Source organism: Podarcis muralis, chromosome 3, assembly GCF_964188315.1.
Source record: "Podarcis muralis chromosome 3, rPodMur119.hap1.1, whole genome shotgun sequence".
NCBI classification, from domain to species: Eukaryota; Metazoa; Chordata; class Lepidosauria; order Squamata; family Lacertidae; genus Podarcis; species Podarcis muralis.
The window spans coordinates 14,069,200-14,086,563 of record NC_135657.1 but is presented as its reverse complement, the minus strand read 5'-3'; the positions used below and the strand labels follow the sequence as shown (position 1 = coordinate 14,086,563).

General features: G+C 42.5%; 1 protein-coding gene and 1 long non-coding RNA gene across 27 annotated transcripts in view; one reads left to right on the top strand and one right to left on the bottom strand.

Moving 5' to 3' along the window:
• The window catches only part of NRXN1 (neurexin 1), a 985,083-nt gene that overhangs the window by 775,323 nt on the left and 192,396 nt on the right, over nt 1–17,364 (bottom strand). The gene's annotated exons all lie outside the window — the stretch shown is intronic.
• Nucleotides 1,994–5,966, top strand: LOC144327204 (uncharacterized). The gene is made up of 3 exons (XR_013392112.1): nt 1,994–2,192; nt 4,457–4,666; nt 5,479–5,966. It is a non-coding gene; the product is annotated as an uncharacterized LOC144327204 (long non-coding RNA).

Here is a 17,364-nt window from a genome sequence, read left to right as displayed (position 1 = left end):
CCCATTTCCTTATCTGTAACATCCTTTTAAAGTGGTCTTTGTGGCTGCAGAAACCAGCTGCACGAGTGCATCCATCAATCATGTCTAAGAGAGCTGAGCTGTCCCAGATTGCCTCCACAAAATCAGCACACACCTCTGTGCTATGCTTCCAGTTGCTACTGGACGTATGTTCCAGCTCTTAGATGTCCTCTTCAGCATCAACGTAACGTAGAAAAACTGCAAGCCTAGCTGGAACCCGTAGCTGCCAACTACGGATATCATGAGGAACAACCATCCTTTCCCTGGCTCAACTATGTACAGTGGTACCTCGGGTTACATACGCTTCAGGTTGCAGACACTTCAGGTTACAGACCCACTAACCCAGAAATATTACCTCGGGTTAAGAACTTTGCTTCAGGATGAGAACAGAAATCGTGCTCTGGCGGCGCGGTTGCAGCAAGAGGCTCCATTAGCTAAAGTGGTGCTTCAGGTTAAGCACAGTTTCAGGTTAAGAACGGACCTCCAGAACGAATTAAGTACAGTGGTACCTCAGGTTACATATGCTTCAGGTTACAGACTCCACTAACCCAGAAACAGTGCTTCGGGTTAAGAACTTTGCTTCAGGTTGAGAACAAAAATTGTGCTCCAGCGGCGCAGCAGCAGGAGGAGGCCCCATTAGCTAAAGTGGTGCTTCAGGTTAAGAACAGTTTCAGGTTAAGTACGGACCTCCGGAACGAATTAAGTACTTAACCTGAGGTACCAGTGTACTTAACCCGAGGTGCCACTGTACTTTCTAAAGGAATATATTCTGCAAAAGAAACGCCAAACCCCCTCCATATTAAAGTCTTTAGAGAAGACCTTGTTCTGGACCTCAGTACCTTCTGAGTTGAAGCTGACAACCACAAGCAACAGGGGCCTTTTCATGATGACACACTTCCTTTGTACCACTCCCTATAGGAGCCTGCTAGGCCAATTCGATATGGGCTTTCATGAGGCTTATAAAAATATTCTTATATGTCCGTTGGGGACTTATGTAGTAGTTTAATTTTCAAACACTGCTGCTGACTGTGCTTTTACTACACATTTACTGCTGATGGTGCTTTTATCGGTTTTCATCTATACTTTATGTAGGGCCAAGGCAAAACCCCTCACCCTATTTTCAGGGCAGAGGAAATGGCTGGGATGCGTGTGTGGTATTTTGGCCTATTTTTCAGGAGAGCAAACTCACTGCAGCTCCTTGTGGCAGACCTCATTTTCTCCCTATGAAAAGTCTCTGGGAACAAAGCCATGGCTTAGGGTTGTTCATATAGTGGATTCTGAGAAAAGAAATGATGATCCCATTAGGACCTCTGGCGACACGTAAGGTGTGCTCTCCCCCAATTTCCCCCCCCCCACAGAATTCAAGCTGAAAGTCCTCAGCATTGAATTTATTATTTCGGTCACAGACCAGTTCCAGCCCACATACAATATCAAGGAAGTCATAAAACACGATAGGAATACATTTGAATTTGCAATTAGGTATAACAGGGACAATACAGATATAGCAACAGTTTAAAAATATATATAAATTAAAACTTAGTCACTAGCATATAACCTAAAATTGTAATTTAAGGCCTTGGTCATTATGGTAGCACAGCTTGTTGCCAAAATTTTATGGCAATCGCACAGAATTTGGTTACCCTTAATATGATCTCAGGATCCTTGTCCTCTACCAGGGATTTTAGACACTGAAGTTTGGATTCATTTGGAGATGTTTGCATAGGAGGGGTAATAAATACCGAGTGTATATCCCCGTAGAAACAGTCCTCAGCATTATATTATTGGTTTTTTTATGTTGGCTTTGTTTTTTGTTTTGTTTTTTAGTGCTGTAAGCTGCCTTAAGGGCTCTGGTCAGCAGAAAGGTGGGTTTGAAAAATACAGCACAATAAACATGACTGTGGACTCAGTTGAAAGCAGGAAATGGGAAAGGCTCTCAAGTCTTGTCTCTCTCTCTCTCTCTCTCTCTCTCTCTCTCTCTCTCTCTCCGTAAATTGTTTAACAGACTACAGAAATTGCTAGTGAAACTTTGACCTTATTTCTTAAGCCCCATAAAGGCTTGCTTGCTCACAAAACCACAGGCAGGCATTCTCCAGAAATTACAGAGTTGTTGAAAGCTCGGTGTTCGTGTGACCACCTTTCATTTGCTTCCTATAATTATCCAGGCAACAGGACAGGTATGAAAGCTTCCATTTCTTCATTTTCTAATTATTCATTGAAATGCTTCCATACCCCAAAAGCCCAGTGTGATTTAATAGCATGTCCCTCCAATTATGTGTTTAGATTCATCTGCACAAAGCGAGCTCCATCATTATAGTCAAAAGTGCAGAGGGGGGAAAGTATAGGCCTTTACAAATCTAAAGAAGAGATCCCAAGGCACACTTCTCTTTAATCTCTCAATATATATATACAATTTTATTTTATTTTTTAAAAAAAATCTTTCTCCATCCCAAAGAGTGTGTGTGCACATTATTATTATTTCTTCTTTATTGTGGCAGATCTATAAATTCCAGCCTCCTTATCCACAGAACAAGATGAGAAACTGTCAAGGCGCTAAGTTTGGCTGGTGGAAAATTAATTTGGGTCACTCTGTAGTGGAGTCGCTATGGCAACGGCATGCAAAATGTAGCAAGCAGGCACTTCATCAATGTTAATATAACATTAGGCATTCTCCGCGAATTTTTAATCAATGTAAACTATAACGCAACCTTCATAGCTAAGCCCGAGTTGAAAAGTGAAGCTCTCAGCCTCTCCTTTGTCAAATCCCTAAGTAACATCATCATCATCATCTCCCCATTTCCCTCACACTATTATATTAAACCTTCATTTTTTTTTCCTATTACAGAATTACCTTATAAAGGAAAACTTCACATGTTTTGCAACTCGCATCAAAAGAGACTCCTTCCACCCCACTGGCCCCAACCTCAGTTTTTTCTTTCTTTCTTTCTTTCTTTCTTTCTTTCTTTCTTTCTTTCTTTCTTTCTTTCTTTTCTGGATGTAAATATAAAATAACAGAAGGTGGTCCAGGAACATGTTGAGCCCATCTAATGAAAACTGTATCTTCTGGAAATTCCTTTGGAGGGAGTGGGGAATGGCTAAGCAAAAGAAATTTTGTGAAATTTTACTTCCGGTGAAACTTAGCACATTGCATATGTGTGGACCCTCAACAAAAATAGTCATTTTTCTTTCTGAAATTCCTGTGTGTCTCTTGAAATCCCTGGCATGCTTTGTCCCCAAAGCGCCATCCTGCATTGAATATGCACTTTGGTTATGAGGAGGAAGTTACAGAGGAAAAGTGAATTCTCACTAGGCTGGTCTGCCCAATGTGAGGCTTCTCCTATGAGAGCCTCCTTGCTTGCTTGAGGAAACCAAAACAAAGCAATAAACTCCACACACACATGCACATCTGTACTGTATTGCACTCTACTGTAAATATATTATATATATGATATACATCTGTACTGGAATTGATTTTAGATGTCTTAATTGTTTGATCCTATTTGTTTTTTGCTGCCCTGGGCTCCTTTGGGAGGAAAGGTGGGATATAAATTAAATCAAATCAAATCAAATTAAATTGATATACAAATCCTATTCCCCAATGTGGTTTAAAGTGCTTCCCGATGGAGAACACGGTTTCAGATTTAAGCCAGTGGGTATTTACATGCCCAAGTATCTGAGCATCCATACATTGCATTGAAAACAATTCTTCCACAACCTAAACGTACAATGATGCTGATTCAGGTATTCTCAGAGATCCAGAAAATTGCAAAGACACCCAAATGCATTAAGGTGAGAACTTCTATAGAACTAACTACAAGTTTTGTGAATTTCAAGCTTAGGTAAATTTTCAGGCTTACATTTTTTGCTGATCATCCAACCACAGATGTGTGTGTGTGTGTGTGTGTGTGTGTGTGTGAGAGAGAGAGAGAGAGAGAGAGAGAGAGAGAGAGAGAGAGAGAGATCTGGGATTACACCTACTGCTTACAAACCAGTATGAAAAGGGTCAGCGAGAAACAGCTTGCAGCTGTTTCTGGCAGAAGGTATGATGTTAATTTGTTATATCTTCTTCACCTGCTAAGGAGGAACAATCTTGCGGACTCTCACACTGTGAGAATTCAGAGTCTGTCTTTCCGGTGACTCATCCTCTCCCTTGGATAAATCCTTGCGGCAGACACTGAACATGATTTCAATATTTTTTTTAAAAAAAAACAAAAAATTAAGATGGCAGGCAGGCCTACTGCTAGCTCCCTTATCATGATCCCCACACGCAAGTTTTCAAGTTAAAAGAATTCCAGGCACATCAAGACTTAAGGAAGAGAAACCCACAAACACAAGCCATCTGCTTTCTGATTAATATGCTTCACTGCTATTATTATTGGTTCAAACTATTGTGAAGTTCAAGGAGTTATTCAAAAAGATAAGGTATGACTGTTCTCTACAGATAAAGAAGATGAAGGAAGCAGAAATCCATTGTGGGATTATATCCACCAATGCTTTTGGCAGATTGGAAGAAATGCAGAAATAATATCCTTAATAATTCCTCTCTCTCAGGACCAGGCTGGGACGATGGGGACTCAAACTATACTATGGAAGGATGTGTTTTCTGGGTTGGGTGTCCCCAACGACAGTGGCTGCCTGAAGTGCAGCGAAGGTACTGCTCTGTTACTTGCATGAGTAGAGACAACTAAGCTTGTAAATTTACATCAGGGCTGGCCAGTTTAGAGGCCTCATACATAGGAGAAGTGCAGCTTAGAAGTAGAGCAACTACCTTGCAGGCAGAAGATTCCAAGTTCAATTTCTGGAATCCCCAGGTATGCCTGGAAAAGACCCCTACAGGAAACCATGGAAAGTCAGTGTAGCCAAAACAGAAAGAGATGGACCAATGGTCTGACTCAGGATAAAGCAGCTTCCAATATAACTGTAAAGCAGGGACAGGGAACCTCTGGCCCTCCAGTTGTTGCTGAACTACAGCTCCCACCATCCATGGCCGTTGACCATGCTTGTGGGACCAATGGGAGCACCAGTCCACCAACATCTAGAGGGCCAAAGGTTCTTCACCTCTACCATAAAGACTGTTTATCGCTGGGGTCAATAACACATGCTTTTTTATTTTCTTCTGCATCTGACAAAGAGCAGATTTTGAGGACTGAGTGCACACCTAATCCCAGACACAAGTTCCTGGGCCAAGCTCATCTATCCCATACATATTGGGTGGATGCAGGGTGTCAGGTGTGAGTGCAGGAGCCAGGCCCTGTGACCAATAGGACTCTGCAGGACTGGGGCCTTCCTAAGTTTGTTCTGAAGAGGCAAGGCGTGGCCACACATGTGAAGCTGATGGTAACTCACAGCACCTGGTGGCAAGAGCCGGGAAGGGATATAAGGTCCCTTCAGCTCTTTGCCACAGCAACACGTTCCCTGCCTTGCTGCTTTTGACTCCTTGACTCCATACTTCTTGATCCTCAGACCCCTGACTTCGTGACTCCTTTCTTCTTGATCCTCGGACCCCTGACTTCGTGACTCCTTGCTTCTTGATCCTCGGACCCCTGACTTCGTGACTCCTTGCTTCTTGATCCTCGGACCCCTGACTTCGTGACTCCTTGCTTCTTGATCCTCGGACCCCTGACTTCGTGACTCCTTGCTTCCTGACCCTTAGAACCTTGGCTTCTTGACTCCCAGCTCTCTGACCCTCGGACTCTTGGCTTTCTGACTCCTGGCTTCTGGACTCCAGTTCCTCCGGTTCCTCCCCCCCACCACCATCTTGCCCCTGGTCCCAACATCCCCAGCCGGGAATTTGATCGCCTGTGAACCAGACCATGAGACGGACAGGAGACTGGAGAGGCAGTTCCATTGCACATGGATAAATCCTTCTGCTGATGGAACAATCTGCCTAATGCTGAATTGAATACAGCCTACTGAAAATTTTAAAATGAATAAACGTTAGTTGCATACAACACCCAGCCTTTATTCCACACCCATGCAGGGGTGTAGCATGGGGGGGATGAGGTGGCTGTTACCCTGGGTGCAGTTTTTTGCCCCATCATGAGCTGTTGCCTCCTTCTCAATGCACTCCAGCTGGAGGGCAGCTAGGAAGGATGCAACAGGCATGCGCCCTGGCCCCTGCAAACAGCACCGTTTGCAAAAGCAGCGCTGGGCTCGCAGGGGCCATGCCTCTTGCATCCTTCTCAGCCACCCCCCCTACCTTGGAGGGCATCATGAGAAGGACACTGTAGCTCAAGGCACCCTCCCTGCAAGCCCAGTGCCACATACAAAATTAGCGCTGGGCTCACGGGGGCCAGGAAGCATGCCTGCTCATGGCACCCCGCAAGCCCCACATATCGTTTTTGCCAGCCTTACGAAGCGACACTGAGGTGCCGTGAGTGCATCCCACTTTGCAGCAGTGGGCAAGGGCAGTGCTGGATTTATGTACAGTGGTACCTCGGGTTAAGAACTTAATTCGTTCTAGAGGTCCGTTCTTAACCTGAAACTGTTCTTAACCTGAAGTACCACTTTAGCTAATGGGGCCTCCCACTGCTGCTGCGCCGCCACCGTGTGATTTCTGTTCTCATCCTGAAGCAAAGTTCTTAACCCGAGGTACTATTTCTGGGTTAGCGGGGTCTGTAACCTGAAGCATCTGTAACCCGAGGTACCACTGTATAAGCTAAACAAGCTATAGCTTCGGGCCCCATTCTCTTGGGGGGCCCCAAAAAAAACCAAAGAAAAAAAGCTGGGTGACCATTTCCAAAATAGAAGCTAAAAAAACTAAAATAAAATAAAGCCTACATACAGCAACAGTGTTTTGTGTTGTGTAGGATCCTATTTGTTATGTGGAAATGGCTTTAGATACCTATTACAGTGGTGCCTCGCAAGACGAAATTAATCCGTTCCGCGAGTCTCTTCGTCTTGCGGTTTTTTCGTCTTGCGAAGCACGGCTATTAGCGGCTTAGCGGCTATTAGCGGCTATTAACGGCTTAGCGGCTTAGCGGCTATTAACGGCTTAGCGGCTTTAAGAAAAAGGAAACAAACCCGCAAGAACTCGCAAGACGTTTCGTCTTGCGAAGCAAGCCCATAGGGAAATTCGACTTGCGAAGCACCTCAAAAAACAAAAAACCCTTTCGTCTAGCGGGTTTTTCGTCTTGCGAGGCATTCGTCTTGCGGGGCACCACTGTATGTCCATAAATTACCATATATTCAATATATGGTATTGAACAATATAGTGACAATATATAGTGATATATTCAATATATGGCATTGAACAATATATAGTGACAATATATAGTGATATATTCAATATATGGCATTGAACAATATAGTGACACTTTGTTGTTGACAAAGGACAGCTGGACATACAAAGGGCCCCATTACCTTCAGTAGCTTAGGGCCTCATCAAATCTAAATCTGGCCCTGGGCGTCGTGCCCCATCCTATCCCCCTATGTGTGATCTGGCACTTGCACCCATGACTTAACTTGTGACCTCAGAGAGTTAGTTACAGAGCATGGCAGACAGAAGGTCAAGCAGACTCTATGGTTAGCTGTTTGAGAGAGAGGCTCCCCCCCCCAACATACCCACCATTGTTCTTGACTACAGCTACTGCTGACACACAATAGCATGTGCCCCCCCTCCAAATTCCCCACCCACCGCTGCGGGGGGGGGGGGGGATATTGCTGACACCTTTCTTAAATTATGGAAAAGTCGGGACACTATAAATAACACATTGATTTCTTTAAGTATCCAAGATCAAATTTGTTTCATTTTTACAATGAAGGTGTTGACAGCAGGTTAAAGATTATCTAAAAATAAAAGGATAGCGCCTGTAGTAGAAGTTCGCATTGCGTTATTGACATGATCATATAAAAATATCTCAGCTGCAGAGACCTTAATTGCTTTTCTGTTCCTGAGAAACCAATTAATAAACACACCAGGGATTGGACTGGAGTAAATTTGAATTTTACATTTTAGAAATTATGCTGCAGAGCCACAACTGGCTTCAAATACGGCTAGTAATATCTCAAATTTCTGTGGAAAATATGTCCCCTGAAGATGGTACTAGGCTCCCCCCCCCCCCTTTACTGGCACAAAGATTACTCACACTTGTACAATAATATCTGTAGTTGATAAACATAATTTCATAAGGAGTAATCACAGGTTAGCAGAAACACTGTAGAATCTACCCAAGGATCTTTGAGAGGGGGGGAGGAAATCAACGGCTTTGTTTCACAACTAAAATTGAAGTATTAGCTAAGTATAAAAAATATTTCCAGTGCATCCTCAGTTCTTCAATAAATATGTCCAGGTGTACTTGAAACTGAAAATTGTCTAAAGCAGACAGGGAGAATTTCCAAGAGGCCTAAGGAATTTTGCTGAGAGAAGCTAAACTCCTGTATCGTGACCCGAAGTTCTACCTAAAGTAGTCCCGGACCATGTTTGTCATGTGACTTCTTATCCATGGCTTTTTTCTATCTTTTTTGCAATTGCAGCCACACATAGACTTCTTAAAAAAAGAAAAACCCAAGAAAAACAAAAGCAAATAACAACAAATAGGAAGGGTTTTCAACCCTCACTGGTGGTGTTTTTCCATAATTGCCCGTAGTTGCCCTTTGCTGCACAGCACATTTAGGGGCTAGTAGTGTGTTTGATGATGCCACATACATACATACATTATAGTGGACTTCATTGCCTTGTAAGAGGAGGGGTTGCTAGAAGAAGGCCTCCTCCATGTCTCTGCTGCCCCCCTCCTCCCTGTCTGAGGGACTGGTGGGAGGGAGGAGAAGGGGACAGAAAGAAATGAAGACAGAAGAAAAAGGCTGAAATGGAGCTGTAACGGAGCTGCTGCCCAATGCAGAAAGTTGAATTTGTTCAAGTAAAATGTGTGTAAGTTGTGACTTGACTGTACAAGTAGAGTTTGGATTTGGATTTGATATACTGCTTTATCACTACCCTAGGGAATCTCAAAGCTGCTAACATTCTCCTTTCCCTTCCTACCCCACAACAAACACACACTCTGTGAGGTGAGTGGGGCTGAGAGACTTCAGAGAAGTGTGACTAGCCCAAGGTCACCCAGCAGCTGCATGTGGAGGAGCGGAGACGCGAACCCGGTTCCCCAGATTATGAGTCCACCGCTCTTAACCACTATACCACATTGGCTCTCTCAGTACAAATCTGCATCTGTGTTACTACTGATCAGGGTTCCCAACAGCTTGTTTTGTGACACATTTGGAAGTTAGAAACACATACTGATCTAGTGTAAGTGATCTGGCAATCTACCAGTAGATTCTTCTGTCCACCCCTTACTATAAAGCATACATCATCCAGTCTTTTTCAAATGGGGAGGCATAGTGATAAAGTTATTCCTTCCTGTTCAGCAAGCGTACTTCTCTCCATATAAAAATGGTACTTCATTTCCCATTGCACCATACACGTTGAATCTTGCAATATCGCCTTTAAATTAAGAGATACAGTGGGACCTTGGGTTACAGATGTTTCAGGTTACAGACTCTGCTAACCCAGAAATAGTACCTTGGGTTAAGAACTTTGCTTCAGGATGAGAACAGAAATCGCGTGGCGGCAGCGGGAGGCCCTTTAGCTAAAGTGGTACCTCAGGTTAAGAACAGTTTCAGGTTAAGAACGGACCTCCAGAACGAATTAAATTCTTAACCTGAGCTACCACTGTATGGGATAATCACATGAATAATGAAATATGAGGGTTGCCTGAAGTTGATCATTTGCATAAGCCATCAGAATAGGGGTAACTGAAGTTAACATTTACAGACTTAGTGCTAGTTGCTTGTCTAGAGTACAACCTAATCATGTGTAATTACTTGGCATGGATGAATTGCTTTGGATATGAAAAACACCAAAGAAGATTACATTTAGTGACAGCAGAGATTCTTCGACAGGAGACAATTTGTCCATTGCAACCAGGAAATGTGTCTTGATAGTTAACAGCCCTAAATGAAGTTACTGCTAAAAGCAATAAATATATCCCTCAAGCAACCAGGCTGCCAGAATATTAGAAAGATTGGCGCAAATGTTTTTTAAAAGAGATTTATCTGAAAAAAGGTCGCCGCTGTAATACATTATAGATTTCCGCATGCAAAATTGATGTTTTGTTGGAGATAACTTTTTTTCTGTGCTACATTAATCCGAAACAGCTCAAAAGCCATCCTTTTAATGTGCTGTGTTAATTCATGCCTGAATATATATTTGTGGGTCAGAGCTGCATTGGCATATGTGCTTGATGGCTAAGTTCAGGGATGGGGAAACTATGGTCCTCCAGATCTCGAATGGTGTTGGACTTCAATGCTCAACAGTCCCAGCCAGGGACGCGCCAAGGGGAAGATGCTTCCTGCTGGTGCGTCCTTTTGAGGATTGCAATGGAATTTGTGGAGCCCTCCTTGAAAATAATGGGGGGCCCCACAGCTCCCCATAGATGGTGCGAGTGGTAAGAGCTCCCAGGGGTCCCTCCTAGCTCTACAATTCTATTATTCAAACCAGCACCCAGGGACTCACCCATTGCTCTAGGATTCATTATGAACATCACCCTGTTTTTTCCCCAAAACTCCAAAACTCTTAACTCTTTGCAGGCTTCTATCTGCCCCAAAGCAAGCTGATGCTGTAAAGCTTCGTGGTAACATCTCTCCATTCAGGGAAGCAGTGGAAGGTGCTAAACAGTGTGTGTGTGTGTGTGTGTGTGTGTGTGTGTGTGTGTGTGTAGTACCCACACACACACACACACACACACACACACACACAGTGCTCTATAATGCTATAAGAATGGTATGAACAGTGATGGACTGTTTTCTGAGCCTATTTATGCCCAGAAGTAAAACAAATTAAATATAGACCACTGTAGTGTGCAGAAAAAATATATACAGCAGATTTGCTTTGGCTTTGAAAAGTTCTGCAGTTTGGATTTTTTGAAGGGGGGAAATAAACCTTAAAGCTCCCCCTCCAGTTATTTTCATATTATTATCATAAAAAAACCAGTCAATTTTTGCTGGATACCTTTTTAAATCCATGTTTCCATCATCATCATCATCATCATTATCTGAGTATGATGCACATGCATAGTTCATATACTGAACTAGAGCCACTGTGGTGTAGTGGTTAGAGCATCAGACTAAGACCTGGGAGACCAAGGTTCAAATCCCCACTTGGGTGATTTTTGGGCCAGTCACTGCCTCTCTCAGCTCAACCTACCTCACAGGGTTATTGTGGGATTCAGTGAGGAGGGAGAAAACCATTGAGCTCCTTGGAGACAAAGGTGGGGATATAAATGGAATCAAATAATAATGATAACAACAACAACAACAAGCCTCTGTGGTCAGGTGATGTCAAAGAATAACTCAAGTTCAGTATAGTAGGTCACCGCATAGACTTACATTATAATTGTTCTGAATTTCAGATTTAACATCCTATACACACAGAGAGAGCCTTTTTCTTTTCCAGCAAAGGGCTGAGGTCCTGAGGAAAGGAAAACAGCAAAGTTCCCTGAAGAATTTGGTTCAGTGCCAAATGGCATTCGTTTTCTGTAGCCAATAGGAAGGTGCTATTCTGCTCCAAGGCAGGCAAGTCGCCTATCACAATTGGGACGCAAAGCATGTATTCTACAAAGCGCAAACCAGAACAGAGATGAAGCAAATATCCTGGAGGCTTTCTCCTGACTTAAGTGAGAGGCTAGGATTCTGCATAGTAATAAAACTACCAATGACTAATATATGACTGATTCAAAACTTGAATCTGTCTGGTCATAGGCAGAAGATTTATGCCGAACTGCTGTTGTTCGTTACATTCGTTTTGCTTTAAATTGAGAGTTTCTGGCATGAGAGATCCTCTGGGAAATGTGTAGCCATATCCAAATTAACACAGTAAACTCGCAGCACAAACCCTGCTTTGCAATTTAGCATTATTGCAGACATAGCCAATTAACCGGAAGGTCCAGAGCAATCAAACTGTCTGAAATCTTTATGGCTGCTTTGGCCCAGTGTTGGTTTGCAGCCTCCTAAATTCAGCAGGGCAGAGAAAGAGTGAAGAAAGACAGTCGGCTAAATTAAGAGCATATGCTAACTTTACGACAAAAGCTGTGGAACAGGGCCAGCCCTGCTATCAGACAAAATAAGGGATTGGCCAGAGAGTCGCACAAGGCCTATCTACAGCAATGCTTGTGTCCGTTTTGTACCAGCTTTATGGTATTAACCTCCGACAAATAATCCTACAGTTCTAAAGAATTATATACCCATGGGATTGCTAAAGAGTGTTGAAATATCTATCCCTCGTCACAGAATTTTGGCTTCCAGGGCTCCCTCTTGGGAGTCAAGGAATGACTATTAACATAGTTTAAGTCCATAGTGTAGATATGCAGAAGTATACACTGGAGGGTGGAAAACTGAATTAAAGAGATGGCAGATCAAGGCCCTGGAGGGAGGTGCAAACCATCTATGGTCAACTCTTCTGTGAAGTTTGTTGTTAAGTCAAGAAGACAACTCTACACCTGTAACCTCTGCACCAACATGTAGTCCATGGAAATTAATCAGCTCAGAATTCTTCTGTGCTTACCTAAAAGTTGCTTGCTAATACGGGTTGGGGAAAAGTCCGTTTTATTCACATTTCTAAGCAAACTGACCCGATTCACATTTCCCAGGCTGATTACATGAGTTGAAATGTACCATATTGGCCTTAATATAAGCCTCACTTTTTTCCTTCCAAATTCCTACCATGAAAAGTTGAAGTGTGGCTTAAATTCACGACCTTACAAAAATTGGCTTTTCAATGGAACGGGTGTTAGTGCCTGCGGAAGGGAGCGGCTTATATTTGGGTATTGTCTTTTTTTCCCCCACCCCATGAATTGTAAATGTGCTGCTGATATTCAGGTGTGGCTTATATTCAGGCTAATACGGTAATTGCCCTTCGGATCTTGTACTTCTCTGAATTTTGCAATTCTGTTCTCAGCTCCAAAAAAATAAAATACCAAAATGCATTTAGATCTGTATTTTAGGATAAAATGCATTTTAATATACATTTTAATGACATATGGATGACCCCCACAGGTTAATATGGAAGAAGGATGAACTTCTTTACACTGTGCATAGTGGAATTCCACGCCCTTGGATGTAGTGATGGACACTAACTTTTATGGGATTTGACACTGACATTAATTATGGTCATTAACTTGGGTTCCTTGGTTTCAGTGGGTCTACTCTGGGTAAATCTTACTTGGATACAACCCCCAAGTCCTTTGAGTAACAGTTGAAAGAGCTGCATATATTTATCTTGGAGAATAATAAAGGGGATATTTGATAGGAGTCTTCAAATATCTGAAGAGCTATCACAGAGAAGATGGAACAGTTGTTGTTGTTGTTGTTGTTGTTATTTTCTGAGCCTAGAACAAATTGGTAGGAATTTTAGGGAAGGAGATTCAGCTAAGCGGTAGGACAGTACACGCCCATCTTTAATATAGCCTACAAAAGCGATGTCTTCAGTTCCAAAACATGAATTGCAGACCTCACATTCCATGTTAAAATGCAAGTGCACTTTAAGTGTAGCAGTTCAAATAACCTTGTCAGCTTGACTCTCCTAGTACTGTGCTGGCAAGCAATGCATCTTTCGCACAGCAATAGTGGAGTGCCAGTTCCATGGTTGCTAGGTAGCTGTGCAGCTTAAGGACCCTGAAGGGAAGACAAGTGCTGCAAATTAGTGGCATCCAATCAACAGTCAATCAGCATAAGGTCCATTACTTCTCATTACGTTATTTTACCATTACTTACTTTCCATTAGATCAGACAGGGAAGCTAGGAAGAGAATTGGCTGAAAGGGGCCAATTGAATTAGCGCGTTTTAGAGCCAATCCTATTCTCATCTTGTGTATAATTATGCAATCTAAATCGGAAATATGAACACAATTTGCAATTCATACTGGCAAGACATTTGTAACTTTATGCTGGCTGGGCAGGAATGTATTCTCAACACAAGTGGGTGAAGAGAGAAGACTGGTACTCTGCGTGAAGCAATAGTAATGCTCACTACACTACATAGAGCCATGGAGTTTTTGAACCTGTAGGGATATCGTATTTGCCGGCAGCTGCAGCCAGATCTATTATGAGAGGGAGAGATGAGGGACTTTGGTACTGAGAGCTCCATAGCAAATACTTTAGGGAGGGCAACAGCTAATGTGAACAGTCTTCTTGCACGTAATGAAATATCATGCATTCATCCGCTTCGCGAATGCCATGGAATGTTAACTTACATTTGGTAGACATGCTGCTTACTTGTTATACAGTATTTCTTCAACTGCAGATTGCTGTAGCGCCTCTGAGGCTCAGTCTAATACAATGAAGTAATATTAACTAATGCTACCCACAGCTTTGCTTCTCCCCCCCCCTTCCCCGAATTTATCTTCATGAAAAGCCATTGCATTTAGCCAAACGTAGTAGAAACATTCCATTATCCCATCCTACCCCTGCCCACAGGAACTATAACATTACAGCCAAAAAAACCACACACACCCATCTCATTCTAAATTCACTCCCATGGAGGAGACAGTTCCATGCCTGCAAATAGATACAGTGGTACCTTGGTTTAAGTACAGCTTAGTTTATGAACAACTTGGGTTAAGAACGCTGCAAACCCAGAAGTAGGTGTTTTGGTTTGTGAACTTTGCCTTGGAATAAGAACATGTTTTGCTTTCCTGTTGAGTGTGTTCCATTTGTAAATTGAGTCCCCCTCTGCTATGGGAAAGCACGCCTTGGTTTAATAATGCTTTGGTTTAAGAACGGACTTCCTGAATGGATTAAGTTCGTAAACCAAGATACCATTGTATATACCGTACATGGCACTTCCTCTTCTGTTGAAGTGAATGTTGGGAGAGCACTCATAGGAGAATGTTAGCCGCTTTGAGACTCCTTAGGGTAGTGATAAAGCAGAATATCAAATCCTAACTCTTCTTCTTCCAAACTCTTCTTATATTGTCCAACAGGGCAGCATGTCTGTCATGCTGAATATTCCAAGCTTAGATTAGTTTAGCCAAACCCAATGCAGCTTAATCAACACATCATCATCATCTTCAGTTCCCTTTTAGCCGAGAGTACAAATTTCCATTTGTGTTCCAGTTCGCATTTTCTCTTCGCGTTTTCACTCAGGAAAGAGAACCGGATGACTTTATTAATCTCAAAACAACTGCATTATAAATAAGAGGCATTGCCTAAAAGAAGCCGAGAAGCCATACGCAGGCTTCCGTGCATTTTAATATTATTCACAAGGAGGCAGAATTAAAGCAGTATAAATGACAGGCAATTTATCACCATATATCCATTTGTGTCACGAAGATGACAGTTCCGTTCTTACAGGAATAGGAATATATCAGGCCTTAACTACGTCTTTATATCTCCATTTATTGATAATCTCCTTCTAGAAATCAAGAGTAATTGTACTCTCTGCTCCTATGTTATTCTTAGCATAATTAACTTTGCACAGATCCCCATTTTCACTGCAGCATTAACTCAGACTAATAGGAAGCTGTTTGTAGACATGCTACTTGGAGAAACACACACACACACACACACACACACAGAGAGAGAGAGAGAGAGAGAGAGAGAGAGAGAGTTGAGAGAGATGGCATTCAATACAGCTTTCTTAGCATTCATCCCAGCCACATGGGGACCACAAGTGCCACAGGTGGGTACTATTTCAAATTTTCCTGATACAAAGCATCTCCTCCTAATTCTTCCTAACCGCCAACCCATAACACCCTCTGGTGGCAGATTCATGGTGCAAGATGTATGTCAAACTCGATAGAGTTGCCCAGATTCAAACACTTAAACAGGAAGGGATTGCCTCTGCATGGTAGAGGGGAAGATCCATGCCTCTCTCAACACATGCACATAATATAATGTGCAACCAAAATGCACATGAATTTTGTGCATCCAGTCCTCCAGGTGGGGAATCTGCATCCCATCTGACATTAGATCATGGGTAGCCAACACAGAGCCTTCTAGATGTTGCTGGGCAGCTATCATCCCCAGGCAAGAAGGAAGCTGGAGTCCAGCAACATCTGGGATAGCTCAGTTGTTAGAGCATGAGACTGTTAATCTCATGGTTGTAGGTTCAAGTCCCACCTTGGGGGGAACCTCCATTGCAGGGAGTTGGACTAGATCATTATTTCCTAAACTTGGGTCTCCAGCTATTTTGGGACTACAACTCTCATCATCCCTAGTTTGCAGGACCAGTGGTCAGGAATGATGGGATCTGTAATCCAAAAACTGCTGGAGACCCAAGTTGGGGAAACACTAGAATAGATGGTCCCTTCCAAATCTACAATTCTATTACATCTGGAGGTCACCATGTTGGCTAACTCCTGCTTTAGATGCACGGAAGGGCTAAATATCCACTTCCCTACTTGCTGCTGAGCAAGTGTCTAAACAAGACATATGATAACATGGGATGTTTTTGAAGAAGGGGGACTTAAAATTTACAGATTGTTCCCTATTGAAGGAGAATTACATGAAGATGATGTATAGATGGTACACATCACCAGTGAAGTTAGGGAAAATGTACAAAACTAGTTCAAATACCCTATGTTGGAAGTGTAAGGAAAAGGAGGGGACATTTTATCATATGTGGTGGGATTGTAAGCTAATTTAAAAAAGGGGGGGAAATGATTTACAACGAATTGAAGAAAATGTTCCATTTAACATTTGTTAAAAAAACCCAGGCATTTTTGTTGGGGATTGTAGGGAAAGACCTGCCAAAAAAGTAGTTGAAAAACGTCTTCATGTATGCAACAACGGCCGTGAGAGTTCTGGCAGCAGAAGGATGGAAGACTGAAGAAACCCCAACTAAAGAATCATGGCAAGAAAAATTGATGGATTATGCAGAACTGGCAAAATTGACATACAAGCTACGGGACAAGGATAACTGTGACTTTAAGGATGAATGGGAACCCTTTACAAAGTATTTGAAGACGCAACAAAGCGAACTGGACTCCTTGGCTGGTTTTGAATAAACATTCACAAACTTTTTATTGATAATAATCAGCTAAATAGTTTGAGGATCTATACAACTTTGTAACATGCAGAAAACAGCATTCTTAGAGAAACCAAAGACTGGAACTGAGGGAAGTCGGGGGGTGGGGGTGGGTGGGTTTTGTGTGGGAGGGGGGAGGGAGGAAAAATGGGGGGGGGGGACAAGGATGACATGTTTTTGGATAATATGTCTTGTTATAATTTTGAATAAAAATTTAATAAAAAAAAGAAAATTTTTCTGAACACCTGACTTCCATCACATTCTGACTGTACTTCCCAAAGCTGCTATATATTTTTCATTCTTAAGTCATGTGCATGTGTACTTCCTTCTTTGTCT